The following is a 15062-nucleotide window of genomic DNA, read 5'->3' as shown; positions in this document are numbered from 1 at the left end:
TTAAAGAGCCCTCCCATCCCCCAAACAAAGCAAGAAGTGAAGAAAATGAAAAAGGTGCAGAAATAATCCTGGCCTGACCTTTTGGCCACAGAGCAGTCTCACTTTTAAAACATTGATTTAATTAATTTTGAATAGTTCTATATTTTATATTTATCTGCATAAAAGCATTAGGACCAATATATTTACTATTGCACAGATGAAAAATACAGCTAACTGATGAATTAATTTAAATAGCATTTGAACTATTTCTTTTATAACCCAAGGCTTACCTTTTCCCATCTCCTTCCCAAAAGGCTCTGCATTCCTCACTTGCTCATCTGCAGGAATTTACAGGTGTTAAATTAGCCACAATAAGCCTTACCTTTTGTTCCCTGATTGCTATCAAAACATATTGAGAATTACAATAGAAACATATTGAGAATTACAGAGAAAAAGTTAATTAAAAGTTTGAATAGAAGCTCCAGAAAGTTCAAACAAAAGATTTTTCCCTAGTTCATACCAAGATCTGGCTGCATGCATAATTACACATAAATCAAACTGTAACTTTCTATGTTTTTATTCAATAAAAAAATAAACCTTTCTCCTCCAATTTAGCTAAATGTTTATGAATAAGCAGGGCTCCCATTGCAGTCAATACCTTGTGGATATGATGTTAAAGTGATAAGACAGGCACAACAAGGCCAAAAAGTTCCAGTGATTTGTATTGTTGGGGCAGCTTGCCAGGCTTCCCATCTAAATCTATCCTATAAATAGAGGTATCCTAATGTTAAAAAGTCTCCCAAGTATCCAGTGTAGTTTAAAGACAAGTTCTTTCAATGTCAGCTTTCCACAAATATAAATGATTGAGTTTAGCTCATAAATGTCATCTGAAAGTAAATTTTAAGATTGCCACTTCCAATATTCATACCAAAATAGCAAGTTTGATGTTAAAGGCCATTGCCTGCCTTACAGAAAGAACATCCATGCTCCACAGCCTTGACACGCGGGCATTTACATTAATTAGGAAAGGATCAAATTACTCTTTTTAAACTCACAGTTTCCTTGAAGCAGATTTAATTAAGCATCATGGATGCTCATAATTCCAGTTTTTGTGACTAGTTTGAGTGGTTCAGACAATGCTTTGTGCACTGGTTGTGGATTTAATCCAGGCTCTGGCACAACAGCCCCTCCAGTGTGAAGCTGGCATGACACAAAAGGAATAAGTTTTAAAGTAGTGCTGTGGCCATAATGGTGTTGAGACATAAGACTGAAGAGTAGTAATAGCTTTATTAGTCATCCACCAAAATGGACCAAAAAAAAAAACACCAAAAAAAACAACCCACCAAGAGAAAGAAACAAAAAAAATCCTCCCACAATAAGTGTTCTTTTTGATAAGTTAGACACTTATGATATTTAGATATTTAAGATTTTAAGATTCAAAGTAAGCCATATGGCTTTTGTGAAACATGTTGCATGTTTCTTCATTAGAAAAATCATGCATAGAAGCCCTGCTCATCACACTGTCCTGACCTAGGAAAAATGACAAATATTATTTAATAGATGTCACCACCCCTTAGGTTCTGCATTTATCCTCCAAATTTACACTTCTGCCTCTCCAGCTTTGCTAAACTCTTATTCCAAGCATACAAACTACTTTTACCTGATGGAAGCATGCCACACTAAACCCCAGCAGCACATTTCCACAGCAACAACAAATATTCCACTCTTGCAGCAGCCATCAAAATCCATCCCCCCTACACAAACACTTTCTAAAATGTGCCATGTTTCATGTCTTTGCCCTCTGGGAGAGACTAGGCAGCCACCACGTGGTCATGGACATGGCTATGAAATACAAGAACACAACAACATCTCACAAAAACTGCCTCTGCTCTCTATCTTCGTGAAAGACCTACAAAAGTAAAATCAAGGAAATAAGATTACTAACTCTAGTCGATGCCATGTGCTCAATACCAAAAGTAACCAAGGATTTAGAGCAATCATTTTGAGGCCCATTAGAGTTTATCCTATTTCCTCCCTAATGGAACTTCTCCACTTAGGGACACAGGTGAGCATGTCTCTTAAGAATATGAGACCACAAACTTCTCAAGCAACATGTGCATCAGAAAAGTATATTAAAAAAATAATAACAAAAAAAAACCTGCACTTGTTTTTTGTTTTGTAGTCTACAGGTGATATAAATACTTTATCCTGAAAAGGAAAAAAGCAGTTCAAAAGCTGAATGACAAGGAAACTGTGCTACACTACTCCACACAATATAAATAAAAAAGGATACTGAGCTGTGTAAAAGTCTTGGGGAAAAAAAAAGAAATCAAGAAAATTGCACTCTGCTTCTGACCATTTTATGAGGAAAAAAATAAAATATTCCTGAATTAAGTTCTTAATTTCTAATTATATGCACAGTTAGAACAAGATGTAGGAATAGCCAGCAGCTGAGTATGGTTTTCCTCTCCCTCCTCAACTGTAAGGCTAATCCTATGGATCTTTGTTCTGGAAGTTGAAAATGTGATGCAGTGTACAAGCTCACTTTCACCTTTACTTTCCATATAGGATTTCTGTTTGCTACCTCTCAGGCAAAAAGCTTCATTTACTGCTCTGTTCCCTGAAGCACAGGACAGAAACCTCAGTGGGCTGAAGGAGGTGGAGCAATACCTGCACCACAGCTTCAATCAGCTCAGCTCAGGTGACACACACCATCCACACAAAGATCTTTCCAAGCCAAGCCCACCAAGTCTTTGCAGTCATATATGGGTGTGCACCCACTGGAATATTAGTCCTGTTATTGAGCCATGTAGAAAGCTTGTTTAATTTATGAATACTTGCCTTTAGTATCCTTTTAGTCACTCTTAAGTCTTATTCTGAAGGGCTTTTAGTATCTGGCAGCTAAAGCAACGCTCACTGAATAACACTAGGGCACACAGACACACAAATTATTTCAAATACCTTTGAGAAGCATCAATAGACACTATATTTGCAAATATGCATGGAGGCATTTAAGTAAATGCAGCATACTACTTCCAAAAGTACAGACCTATCAGCAAAACCATTAAGCTCAGCACTTTTACCTTCCTTTAGCTGCATTAGCAATGACTGCTTGAGGTTGGTTGAAGCTCCTGCTAATGGATTTTGAATGCGGTGCACTTTCTCCACCTCCTGTTTTAGAAGCCTCTCATCCCATTTCCACGTACATCTTGTGCCTCCAGCTGGCTGGGGGTTGCTCTCTTATGTACCAATTAACCCATAATCAGGTGGAGAGGCAGCTTAACCTTGGCACAGCTCCCCTGACAAGCTGCAGCTGAAGCTCCACAGTCCAAGCACCACTTTCAAATCCAGCCACACATGTGGTGGAGAGCAGCACACAGCAACCCCACGTGCCTCACCTGGTGCTGGGGCTTTTGTAGCAGCACTTCAGAACAGAACAGAGCAGAACATGCTTATCCCCAGCTCTTTACTTCTGTGCTCAAAGAGGTGTAGGGCTCAGTTCACAAAGTGAGCAGCAAGGTCTTTCTGAAAGTAAATTAAAAATTAAAAAAATAAAAAACAAAGTAAATTAAATCTTATTTTGCTGAAAGAAAATACATGAAAAATCTATAGGACAGCCCGGGTACTCTCACTAGATGAAGTAATCTGAGAGGAAGAGCAGCATCCCCTTCCTCAGCCTCTCGTTGCTCCTCTGGCAGCACACCATGGGCTCACCCACAGTAAGGCTGCTGGGAAGCCTTGCAGGAATTCCATGCAGCAGGCTGGAGCAACATCAGGCTTGGCCACCAACGGGGTCCCATGGCAAGAAGAGCAGAGTCCTCACTGGCATTCAGCAAGAGAAGGTCCAGCAGCAGCCAAATTCAGACAAAAGTCTAGATCATAAGGCAATCTCCTGGCAATAATGCACGTTTGGTACCAGGCAGGAAACCAGCCCACAGGCCAGCACTAGGATCAGGTCTAATAATTACAAAGCTGGGCCTTAATGGTAGACAAAGCCAAGGCAGGAGGTCAGTCCAGAGACTGAGATCAAGAGCAGGAAACTACACCAGCACAAACACTGCAGAGGAACATTCCTTCCACAAAGCTCAAACAGGGAGCAAGAGCCCAGAGCTGGTTTCAATACAAGGTGTGGATGGAGGCCTCAGGTGAGGCTCTTGGGGTCACTAAGGCTTATCAGTGCCCCCAGGGCCTTGACAACATGTACACACTGCCATTCCTCCCTCAGGGTGCAATAGCAGAGTGTGTTACTGAAATGTGGCCATGGTTTATCAGTGTGTGATTGAAATGTTCCCATGGTTTATCAGAGTGTGTGGTCGAAATGTGGCCATGGTTTATCAGTGTGATTGAAATGTTCCCATGGTTTATCAGAGTGTGTGATTGAAATGTGGCCATGGTTTATCAGAGTGTGTGATTGAAATGTGGCCATGGTTTATCAGAGTGTGTGGTTGAAATGTGGCCATGGTTTATCAGAGTGTTTGATTGAAATGTGGCCATGGTTTATCAGAGTGTGATTGAAATGTGGAGATGGTTTATCAGAGTGTGTGATTGAAATGTTCTCATGGTTTATCAGCGTGTGTGATTGAAATGTTCTCATGGTTTATCAGAGTGTGTGATTGAAATGTGGCCATGGTTTATCAGAGTGTGATTGAAAAGTTCCCATGGTTTATCAGCGTATGTGATTGAAATGTTCCCATGGTTTATCAGTGTGTGTGGTTGAAATGTTCCCATGGTTTATCAGTGTGTGATTGAAATGTGGCCATGGTTTATCAGTCTGTGTGACTGAAATGTTCCCATGCTTTATCAGAGCGTGTGGTTGAAATGTTCCCATGGTTTATCAGTGTGTGATTGAAATGTGGACATGGTTTATCAGAGTGTGTGATTGAAATGTTCCCATGGTTTCCTGTTCAGTCTCTGAGCTGGTTGTCTTCTTCCTCAGCTATCCCCAGTCCCAGAAAGACCTGTACCACTCACACCTCTGCATGAGAGGTGAGAAAAAGCAGCCACTTGTTTTCTTTTTATTCCAATGCATCCTTTTGGAGACTTTATGGATTTCATTCCCCTTCTGGGAGACTTTAGCAAAATAATTACACAAATACAACTCCTAGCAATGCACACACCATATTGAATGGTTTGCTTGCATCAGACACTGCAGTATTTATTCTCCATTCATTTCATCCTTCAAGGAGTTTAGGTATTGACTTTCCTATCAGATCTGAGTAGAACTCCAAGACAGGAAATTTGCCCTGCTCTCACAGACTACCAGCAGAGCCAGCTGTGCATCCTCTTATGTTCCTACCTCTTCCATTGAATGTACCAAGCACTAAATTACCTTATTCAATGCTTTGTGCCAGGCCCCTAAACCAAGCAGCTCTGCTGCCTGACCCTTCTGGAGGAGCTCTAGCCCTGGATGCTGCTCCCTGGGACACACTTTGAGAGGCAGGGAGGGAGGAAGGAAGAGACATAGAAGGTAGCAACTGGATGTCAAAGCTGAAGGAGGGATTGTGATGCAGGAACTTGGCAACCTGTTTGATATTCTGAATTATTGCAGAAATTTTTCAGTCTATATTAAAATTGTATAAGCAACAAGGATAATAAATAAACTACAGAAAATAGAAAAGTTGTGTTTACTCTTGAAAGAATTGCTGTACCTTGAGGTAGCTTTTTTCCAAGCAGATGCTAAGATATTTTACTTCAAGCTTGACAGAGAATATACTGTCACTTCCATGGGCAAAACGGATGTATAGGAAACAAGTAAGAAGCAATACAAATGTTTCAAATATAAATACTATTGAAGAATTTCTGGAATACGATGCATATGAATTAAGTAAATAAATGCTTGACAATTTGTAGGTTTTGTTTTTTGGGGTTTTTTTTCTGTTGTTTGTTGGTTTGTTTTTTTGGGTTTTTTGTTATTTTTTGTTTGGTTGGTTTTTTGGGGGGTTTTTGGTGTTTTTTTTTTTTGTTTTGTTTTGGTGGTGGGGTTTTTGTTTTTGTTTTGTTGTTTTTTGGTTTTGTTTGTTTTTGTTTTTGCTTTTGTTTTTGTTTTGTGGGTAGTCATTCTCTAGTTGAATTAATCCCTTTAGGATTTTTTCAGCTAAACTCAGTCTAATAGGTATTGAAAGGGTTTGGCTGGCTATAGTCACATGCAACTGGAGTACCTCAGTGAAAAAAAACCAACATCTAGAAGAAAAATTGTGGTAATAGTTATCAGTTAACTCAGGCAAATGAGGCTAATTTGGGAAGGATGTTGCTACTCATAAAAGTGAAATGGTTCAGGGAGAAGTTTTAAACAAACAAAAGATGAAAATCCAGAGGAATTTGTTACTGATTTAAGGTTAAGGAGCTAATCTTGCAATTGCAGTTAGCAATCATGGTAATTGAGCTTATGATAAGAGAGCAGATGGTGATTACAACTGGGAGAAAACACCCAGAGAAACTGATTACTAGAACCTTGGGATTAACATGTAATTTAAAACAATAACAACGACCAGAAAGAAATAAAGAAAAATGTTAGTATCTTGAACCAGGCTTTTTTTACTTGAGGCTGATGCTGGGGAATATTGGATTCCTAAGCCACTACAGAGAATGTAAAAATGACAGAAACAGAAAGATGTGAATGACTCAAAGTAAGAATTCAGAAACTTGGCACAAAGAGCTCTACACAATATTCTCACAAAATAGTAAATCTCAAGTCCCATAAGCCTGGAAATATATAGATAAGTTTCCTGCAAATGTGTTCAAGCAAGGAAGTGTCACAGTTCTCCTAAAATGATGAGGTCAAATCCTGAGACCATTCACATCCTATATTTAAGCAGAGACAGTGAGTGGAACTTTGTCCACGTGTGTAAAATTTTATTATTACATAAAGCTCAGATGAGCTGAAACAACCATAAACAATTTAACATCTTTGTCAAAATGGGCTTGGCAAATAGTCTACTTCCCTAAAACAGGAACATGATTTTTCCCAGTTGCAATGTATGAGTTATAAAAGTCATGCTAACTTAAAAAAAAAAAAAATTAATAGAGGCACAAATACTTCACCTTTGACAAAAATCTATAGAGCTGGGTTTAAACCTGCAGTACATACAGGCCAGTGGTTATTTCTTTTCTTTCAGTTCAATTTTAAAAGGAGTATTAGCTGCCAAATCCTGTTTGAAAGCCAGAGGTACTTACAGAAAAAATATTACCAGTATTATAATCATATTCTGATCAAAAAATCAAACTCGAGTAACAGAGATGCTCACATTCCAAAAAGAGAGACATGGAACAGCGTGTTTTGCAAGGTCAACAAATTGAATCCTTCATGGCGGCAGGGATGTCCTGGAGCAAAGCAGACACAGCTTGAAAAAGACAAAAATAATTGTCCTACACAATACTTCTCATTTCCAATTCTGTACAAGATTCTACAAATAAAGAGTCACTTGCCAGCCTCTATTTTCATTAAACCCAGGAGTGGAGTTCATGTAATTCAATTTTTAGCATCCTAAAATGAGTACCTGGCCTTAGCTAGTTACTTAGGTTCACTCTCCAGTAAGGGAAGTACTTTGAGAGGATTCATCATTTTTATGTCATTCTAAGATAGTTATCTAAGGTAGTAACACTAATTGCTCTCTGGAGCCATTGATCTTCATTTTATCTCTATTGACTACAGACAGAGTTTAAACATTTACCTTTGATGAGGTGCTTCATTTTTATGTGTCTCAAATTGGATAGGGAAAACTCCCACTTGTTGTGTCTGGGAGAGGAATCACGGATCATGTGCCACAGTTTAATGGGCAGGGCTCTGAGCAGCTTCCAGTGCAGCATGAGCTGAAAAATAACACTTGTCCCTTTCCCTCTTATCCTTAGATACCTGGAAAATCCCATCCAAATGCAGAAGTAAGGTGTTAAACAGTGCTGGAACTCAAAATGTTTCTCAGACATTTTTAGAGGTTCCAGGCCTTGGTCAGAAGCATTTTAGACCCTGGCAAGCAGCTGCAAACAGCTGTGATTTTGAGTTTGAGCCATGGAATGAGTTACCAACTTTGGAGGTGGAACAAGCAGTCACAAAGGGTTAGATAGGATAGTAAAAGTAGTTACAAAACAGAAGGGAAAAATTTTTAGTATTGTACAGGGGGGTTTTAACACTTGTACAGGGGTGTTTTTACTTTGTCCATGGGGGTCAGAAGTTCTAAGATGGAGGAAAGTGGGCTGATCCTGTTTTCTTCCTTGCCTCCATGTTCTTGGTGATGTTGGCACTCACAGATTGGTTTAGAGTAGAAAAGCACTTGGTAATATAGGTAGTAGGTATTGGGGGAAAACTATAAACATGTAATACGTAATATATCATATAAAAGATAGCAGCAGCCCTGGGTGGGGAGAGAAGAAGCAGTCGGGGTCAGAGAGGATGTCAGGGTGTGTGTGTGCCTCTGCCTGAGCTCTGAGCAAACCACAGCAGCCCGAGGAGAAAATCTTTTAGATAACTCACAATAAACTGCCTTGAGACTGAACAACAAGAGCCTGTGCAGTTTTTCTTTGGAAGCACGGGTTGGAGGAGAGACTTTTCCACCACACAAGACCCCAGACCAAGCCCGGGGTTCTCACAAAACAGGAGCTGCAGATGGAGATTCTGGCCTCTGTTCAGCACTAGTGAGGTGCAGGGTGGCCCCAGAGGACCCAGGTCAGCAGGTACCAGCTGGGATCAGGGAGCCCTGCAGGGGGACAAGCCATGGAGCCAGGAGATGAGTGCTGATAGCTGCAGGTATCCCACAGATAGCAGCAGCTCTTAGAGCTTGCTCCTCCAACCAAATCAAAAGGAATAGGGGAGGCTTGCAATACCTTGTGCGATAAAGTCCAACAGTGCAATAGAAAATGGAGACAAAGAGCATGCGGTCGGTCTTGTTACAGGAGGGGACACCTGAAACTGGAAATTCAATTTCCAGTGTAGGACAGAACTAGAATAAATGGGCTTACAGTCTCACAAATAATGATGCACTGACTCAGGAGATATTTCCTCTCCTGGAGATTCCTGCAGATTTCCATGCCCCTGTTACAGCCCCTGGGACTTTGAGAACTTACCTGGATGACATTAATATTGAGGTGTGGTTTAAATCCTGTGGTAAATTAAGGGAAACTATTAATTGATATGATTTTTAATGGTAGCTCTGGAAAGGGAAAAGGAAAAGCAGGGAGCATTGCCTTTTGAAGGCTCTAGAAAGACCCAGCTGCCAAGTCACACAAACATAGTAGTTCAAAAGTTTAATTTACATACAGCTGTGTAGGAAGCTCCCCAGTTGTGAACACCAGCAAAATTAAATTGGGTGAGCAGCTGCTATCATAAGTTTTATCATTCCCTGACCAGTGCTCTCCCTGATGACTTAACTCATATGAAAAAAGTTATTTTATTCACAAGAGTCCCACAGTGTTGAAGGACATTTTAAAAATAACTCGCTCAGTAGTTAGACCTTTAGCCTCTAACATTGCTTTATTAAATCACAAAACACGATATATTCAGATAGCATTAAGGTTCTGACCTCGGATGCACAAAAAGTAAGGAAATTCAGAGGAAAGTTTGAACCTCTCTCTGTGTCTAACATCAGACTTTTACCTACTGTTTGCATTGAGGGCTTGTGGCACCTACTGTAGCTCTGAACAGCCTCCTGGTGGTTTGGTGACCCTTTCAATTTGTAGGTACAATAGCTTAAGGACAGGACTTTAAACTGGACATTGAATTACCTGGTGCTTTGAGGTTGAATTTAGATCTTTAGCCAAGCTTGGAGAGTGTTTTGAGTTCAAATGTTCCTGTGTTTTAAAGGTACCAAGACAAAGCAAAGAAAGACCCCTTATCGACAGCCTGCTGTGGTGGTTAATGCAAAAATATGAAGTTTTTACAGCCAAGCTATATGAAGGCTGAAAAAGTTTCTCCTTGCCCGAGAATCAGCAGGAGAAATTTCAGGATAGAAGAATGGATTTTTTCTTCATACTTTAAAAAGAATTCCAAAACTGGGGATGAATGTAAAATTATGGTTTAATCAAGCACTTCATTATTCTCTAATGATCTAAATGGAGAAACTAATAATTAGATATGTTTTCCTTCCAAAAACTTCCTTGGGGAAGTTATGAAGGGGTTAATTCCCTAATTAAAAAAATTCCACCCACATTAACAATTACTCTCAGATGAAGCTGCAAGAGCAAATACTATCTCTGAATAAGCTGCTGCAGAGCATTTATCATTTCTTCCACAAAATTACAGATATGCAAACAGAAAATTAAGGCAATTAAAAAACCCTGGACACCTATTTCCCAAAATAAAAATAAATGCAGAGTAACAAATAGCAAATAAATTTCTTACACAGTCCGGAAGCCCTGCTTGTGGAAGCCTTCTTCCCTTCAGATGTGTGTAGATTTTGTTCTACTTTTTTTATCACATTAATATATAAAAATAAATAAAAATAGGAAAAAAACCACAGAAAACATTAGGGATCATTCAAAAAGATAAGAGCAAACTAAACTGTGTTTTCAACCTAAGAGCTTTGACACTTTCCTACTAACTACAGCAGGGAATGCTAGGGCTGTATCTGTACATTTAATTCAGACTGCTGCATGCAGGTATTTCAGGATTTCAATTTTATGCTGTGTATCACTAAGGTCTGTCTGTGTGTTTCTCATTGCTTTCTCCATGCAAAAGAGATGCCACAGATTCCCAACAACAGACCTATTAATCACCAATGGAAGTGCAGCTCAGCTTATGCATACAATATTTATAAGTGTTTATATACCTCTGGCTAATGCTCACAATCAATGAGTGCTAGAGAGTTATTAAATGGCCATATCTTTCCATGATATTTAGTCTGTAGTTGATCTTTATTCCAGATTATATTTGTGATTAAAAGTTTCTTTTTTTTTTTTTTTTGGTTTGTTTTTTAATATATAAAGGAAAATATTTTTTAAATGCTTACTTTCCTGGGGAGCTGAAAAACTTGACTGACTGCATATTTCTTGTAGACCTAGGGGACTTTTTATTGCTGCCTGTGTGGTCTTTCAGATCATCATCCACTACTTAATGAGCAAATATGATTTCTCTCTCGACTTTGTAGTTTCAAAAGGTATAACTATGAAATAGGCCTTATATGAGCTATAAGGGATATACAGGGGGGGGAAACCCAATTACTATATGAGTTTAATTGCATTTCCTCACACCCTATGAGACCAAGAAGGAGTCTAATCAGTTTGCAAATAAGGTCTATTCACATTTTACATATTTCTGGTTGTTGGAAAAAGCATATTTACATTCTAAAGAGTGCATTCATCAGCTTCTGGTCAAACAACATCTAAGTATTCAATTCTTCCTTTTGCAGACAGTCTCAAAAAAAATGTAATTCAGTAATGAGAACTACAGAGTCCTTTTTCATTTCCATTGAGCTTTTATGTTAAAAAACAGAGCCAGTCAAACTATTTATTTCATTTATTTATTTATTTTGCAAATAAATTATGTGATGATATTCATCCCTTCCCCCCCCCTTCTTTGTAACTAATTTGTGAACCAATCCAAATACTGGGGCTGTATATCTTATTTGCAGACATTTCCACATAAACTTGTTCCAGTGTTTGAAACATTTGCTACCTCTTTGCTTTGAATATGTGTAATTTAGTCTTTTTGGTGAGGGACCAGTCCCAGGGTAGATACTGGAAACACTGAATTAATCCAGCAGTTCATTTTGCTTGGAAGCAGAGCAATTCCTTAGCCATACCTATAAAACAAAACCTGGGTGGAAGGTCATAAATATTTGAGGGAAAAACAAACAACATGCAAGCCATTTGGAATTCTGCATAAAATACCCCACACTTGACCTCACTCTTATTTTTTCCTTCTTGAATTGTTCCTCTTGCCATCATTTTTAAGCAGAAGTATCAAGGCCATTACCTCCCTGACCCTGTCTGTTCTCCTGGAGCACAGGGCTCTGCATCATCCCCACACTTCCCTGCTTGTCTGCAGCTCCTGGCCAAAAATACAAAAAAAAAAAAAAAAAAAAACAAAAAAACAAAAAAAAAAAACAAAAAAAAAAAAAAAACAAGAAAACAAACAAACAAACAAAAAAAAAATCCCCCAGCATACATCTGTGAAGGTGGCAATGGATATCTCATGAAAAATAGAAAAGGAATATTTTAGGAGGATACCAAGCCATAGTTGATATCTTTGAAACATTTTACAATATGTTAAGTTTCTGTGTCTGTTACAAAAATTTGCTTATCAACGGCATTTGCAACTCAGTTCAACCTAAATTCTGCTGGCTTCCTGCTGCCAGAAGACTGAGCTTTGGAATTTTTTTCCTTTTTTCTCTGGTCCACCTAGGAAAAAGGTGACTTGACTGAATTAATCCTCTCTAGTTCTACCATCCAGTGACAACAAAACTGTAATTACATGAAAAGAGACTGATGTTCAGCAAGCTGTGCTTCAGTTGTGCATTTCCTTTTGATCCCAAGGTAACCTGTGGCAGTGGTAGGTAAAATGATTTTTCAAGCATAAGCAGAAAAGCCCCTGAGGAAGAAATATGCTGTATAATCATGAGAGGAAATGCCACACTTTTTATTGAGGCCGCCGTGCCTTTACTCAGTGCAGACACAAATACCCCTCTCAAAGGAAATGTAACCAATGTTTTCAAGTATTCTGCTCCCTCACATCCAAATTTTAAACTATTTACAAAAATTCAGAGTACTGAAGAAGCACTGCCTGGAAAACAGCGATAGGTTTCTATTGTTGTCGAGGCAGGACGGGAATGAAGAGAACTCTGACTCAGAAGGCTGTGAGAGTAAAACTCAGATTTATTCAAAATACACTGCTCTTTTATACAGAGCTCCACAGGGACCAAATCCATTGGTGCTGAAGTGAAAACAACCCACAGCATTGGTGCAGAGTGCTTGACACACTGTGATAGAACTTAACTATAAACAATGTGAAAAACAAGAGAGATAAAGAATTATTTATATTCTTTCCCAGCACTTTCCCAGGCCTCTGCCTGGCTAGAAACTCTCAGTTTCTTTCTTTGACTGAATCTGAGTCCCACAGGTTTCTGCACATGACTCTGTATTTGTGTGCTGCAGGGGAGAGTGCATCTAAGCCCAGGCACATCCCTCCAACAGCCCCAAAAGCATCACCAAGTTGTTCAGGCTGTTGTGCCACAGCTTCCACAAGTTAAATAGCTCAGACACTCCGTGTGCACACAAAAAAAAGCAGCAGGCAGACAGCTGTGGTTTTAAGCTCCTACTGCAGCACAATATTGAGCATATACAAGGCATTAAAATGAACATTGTGACTCGTTTCCCTCAAGTAAAGTGACACCAGAACCATCCCCAGGGGAATCTGTTGCCATCCCACCACTGCTTCTCCAGCTGCCCTGCAAAGCTGGGACCCCCAGTGATGATCCCCATGGCAAATCCCTTTTTGCAGGAATGTAACCTCCGAGTGTCACCCCCAGCCATCCTGAGTGCTCCCCACTGCACGTCTCACACCATGGGCATGTGTTTGTGCACACCTTATAGCAGCCTCCCAGGGCCTGGAGGGGGGCTACAAGAGAGCAGGAGATGGACTTTTTACAAGGGTATGGAGTAAAAGACAGGATGAATTGCTTTAAATTGAAAGAGGTGAGATTTTGTCTAGATATTAAGAAGAAATCCTTGACTGTGACAGTACTGAGGCACTGGAAAAGGTTGTCCAGAGAAGCTCTGGACACGCCATCCTTGGAAATGCTCAAGACCAGGCTGGATGGAGCCCTGAGCAACCTGGTGGAAGGTCCTTCCCATGGCAGGGGGATTGGAATTAGATAAACCTTAATTTCCTTCCAATCCAAACCATTCTATAATTCTATGGTATTTAACAACTTACCTCTTTTCATGTCTGAGGACACACGACCTTTGTTTGGGGCTGCAGTGTGAGGTGCTTACATTTCAAAAGGAGCATTCCATCACAGCCTTGTTCCCTGCCAGTATGAAAGCTCCCAGCAGGTTGGCCAGACACTGAGAGGCAGCTGATAGCTGCAATAAACTGTAAATTATTGCACAGAGCAGTGGTTACTCCTAGAGTGTAAGCCTTGAGCTTGGCATCACCAAGCACACATCCAGGAAAATACTCCTGTTGAGCTGCCCCTTGGCCTGCTCACACATGGATCCCAGCTTTATCCTCACCTGTTTTTAACTTATGGCTATTCAAATAGCCAGGACCATGCCACAGATGACTATTTTAAGATTGCTTCCATTTTTTCACATCCCAAAATGAAACATCATGCATCCTGCTTTTTTATGCACATTGAACGCCATCAGATTCAGTTCATGCTTTGGAGGAAGGGGAAATTAATACCTAAAACTCCTCAAAAATTAATCAACACTCTACACTTCCCAAACTCAATGCTGAGAATGTCTTAATATTTTCTAGTGGGTATCAAAAATATCAAATTATAGTTTTTAATTTTGTGTGTTTCATAGAATGCTCTCTTATGTATATGTGTTCAGCTGTTCTTGCTGAAGGGAGTGTTGCCTAAACTGAGAAATATCTTTTCCATAAAGATAGTCTTTTTTTGGTATGTATACATTTGTTCAGCTTTGTTTCCAGGCACCTATCCATTCTAATGGAATACAATTATGCTAAGAACATTATTTTTGTAATATTTTATAAGTACCATTTAGCACAAACTTGCTATCTTTTCCCCACATGCATGCTATTTACGATTTCAGCAGGCCATTTCAATGCTTGCTTCAGATTCCACTCTAGAATTAGAAAGAATATTAATCACTAAACTATTTTTGCATGGACATGATCTAATACATTTTACAAAAAAATGGAATTTTATAGTGCTCTTTGAGCAATTAGATCCATTAGGTATGTGGCTTTCTTAGAGGCCACAGCTAACCTAATAGGGTGGCCATATAGAATATTTTATTCAGATGACATTTTGGGTTTTAGCATTTATAAAAAGAAGCCATTGCTTAGCAAATCTTTTTAAATGACCCAAACAGACTATTTATCATCTTCAGAAGTCTCTAACTGGCTGTTCATGTTTCACTTAGACTTAAATAAGGTGACTGCTTTCTGTGCAATTTTTAACATACTT

General features: G+C 39.3%; 1 long non-coding RNA gene across 1 annotated transcript in view; it reads right to left on the bottom strand.

Moving 5' to 3' along the window:
* LOC146768562 (uncharacterized) overlaps nucleotides 1-13676 on the bottom strand; it is a 132222-nt gene extending 118546 nt beyond the window's left edge. The window contains exon 1 of the long non-coding RNA XR_014954257.1: nucleotides 3063-13676. This is a non-coding gene — a long non-coding RNA (uncharacterized LOC146768562). The remainder of the gene's footprint in view (nucleotides 1-3062) is intronic.
* Nucleotides 13677-15062: the final 1386 nt, after the last annotated feature.

Source organism: Lonchura striata, chromosome 1 (genome assembly GCF_050655825.1).
Source record: "Lonchura striata isolate lonStrDom1 chromosome 1, ASM5065582v1, whole genome shotgun sequence".
NCBI lineage: Eukaryota > Metazoa > Chordata > Aves > Passeriformes > Estrildidae > Lonchura > Lonchura striata.
Note: the sequence above shows the minus strand (reverse complement) of the source record. Positions and strands in the feature narration are given on the sequence as shown.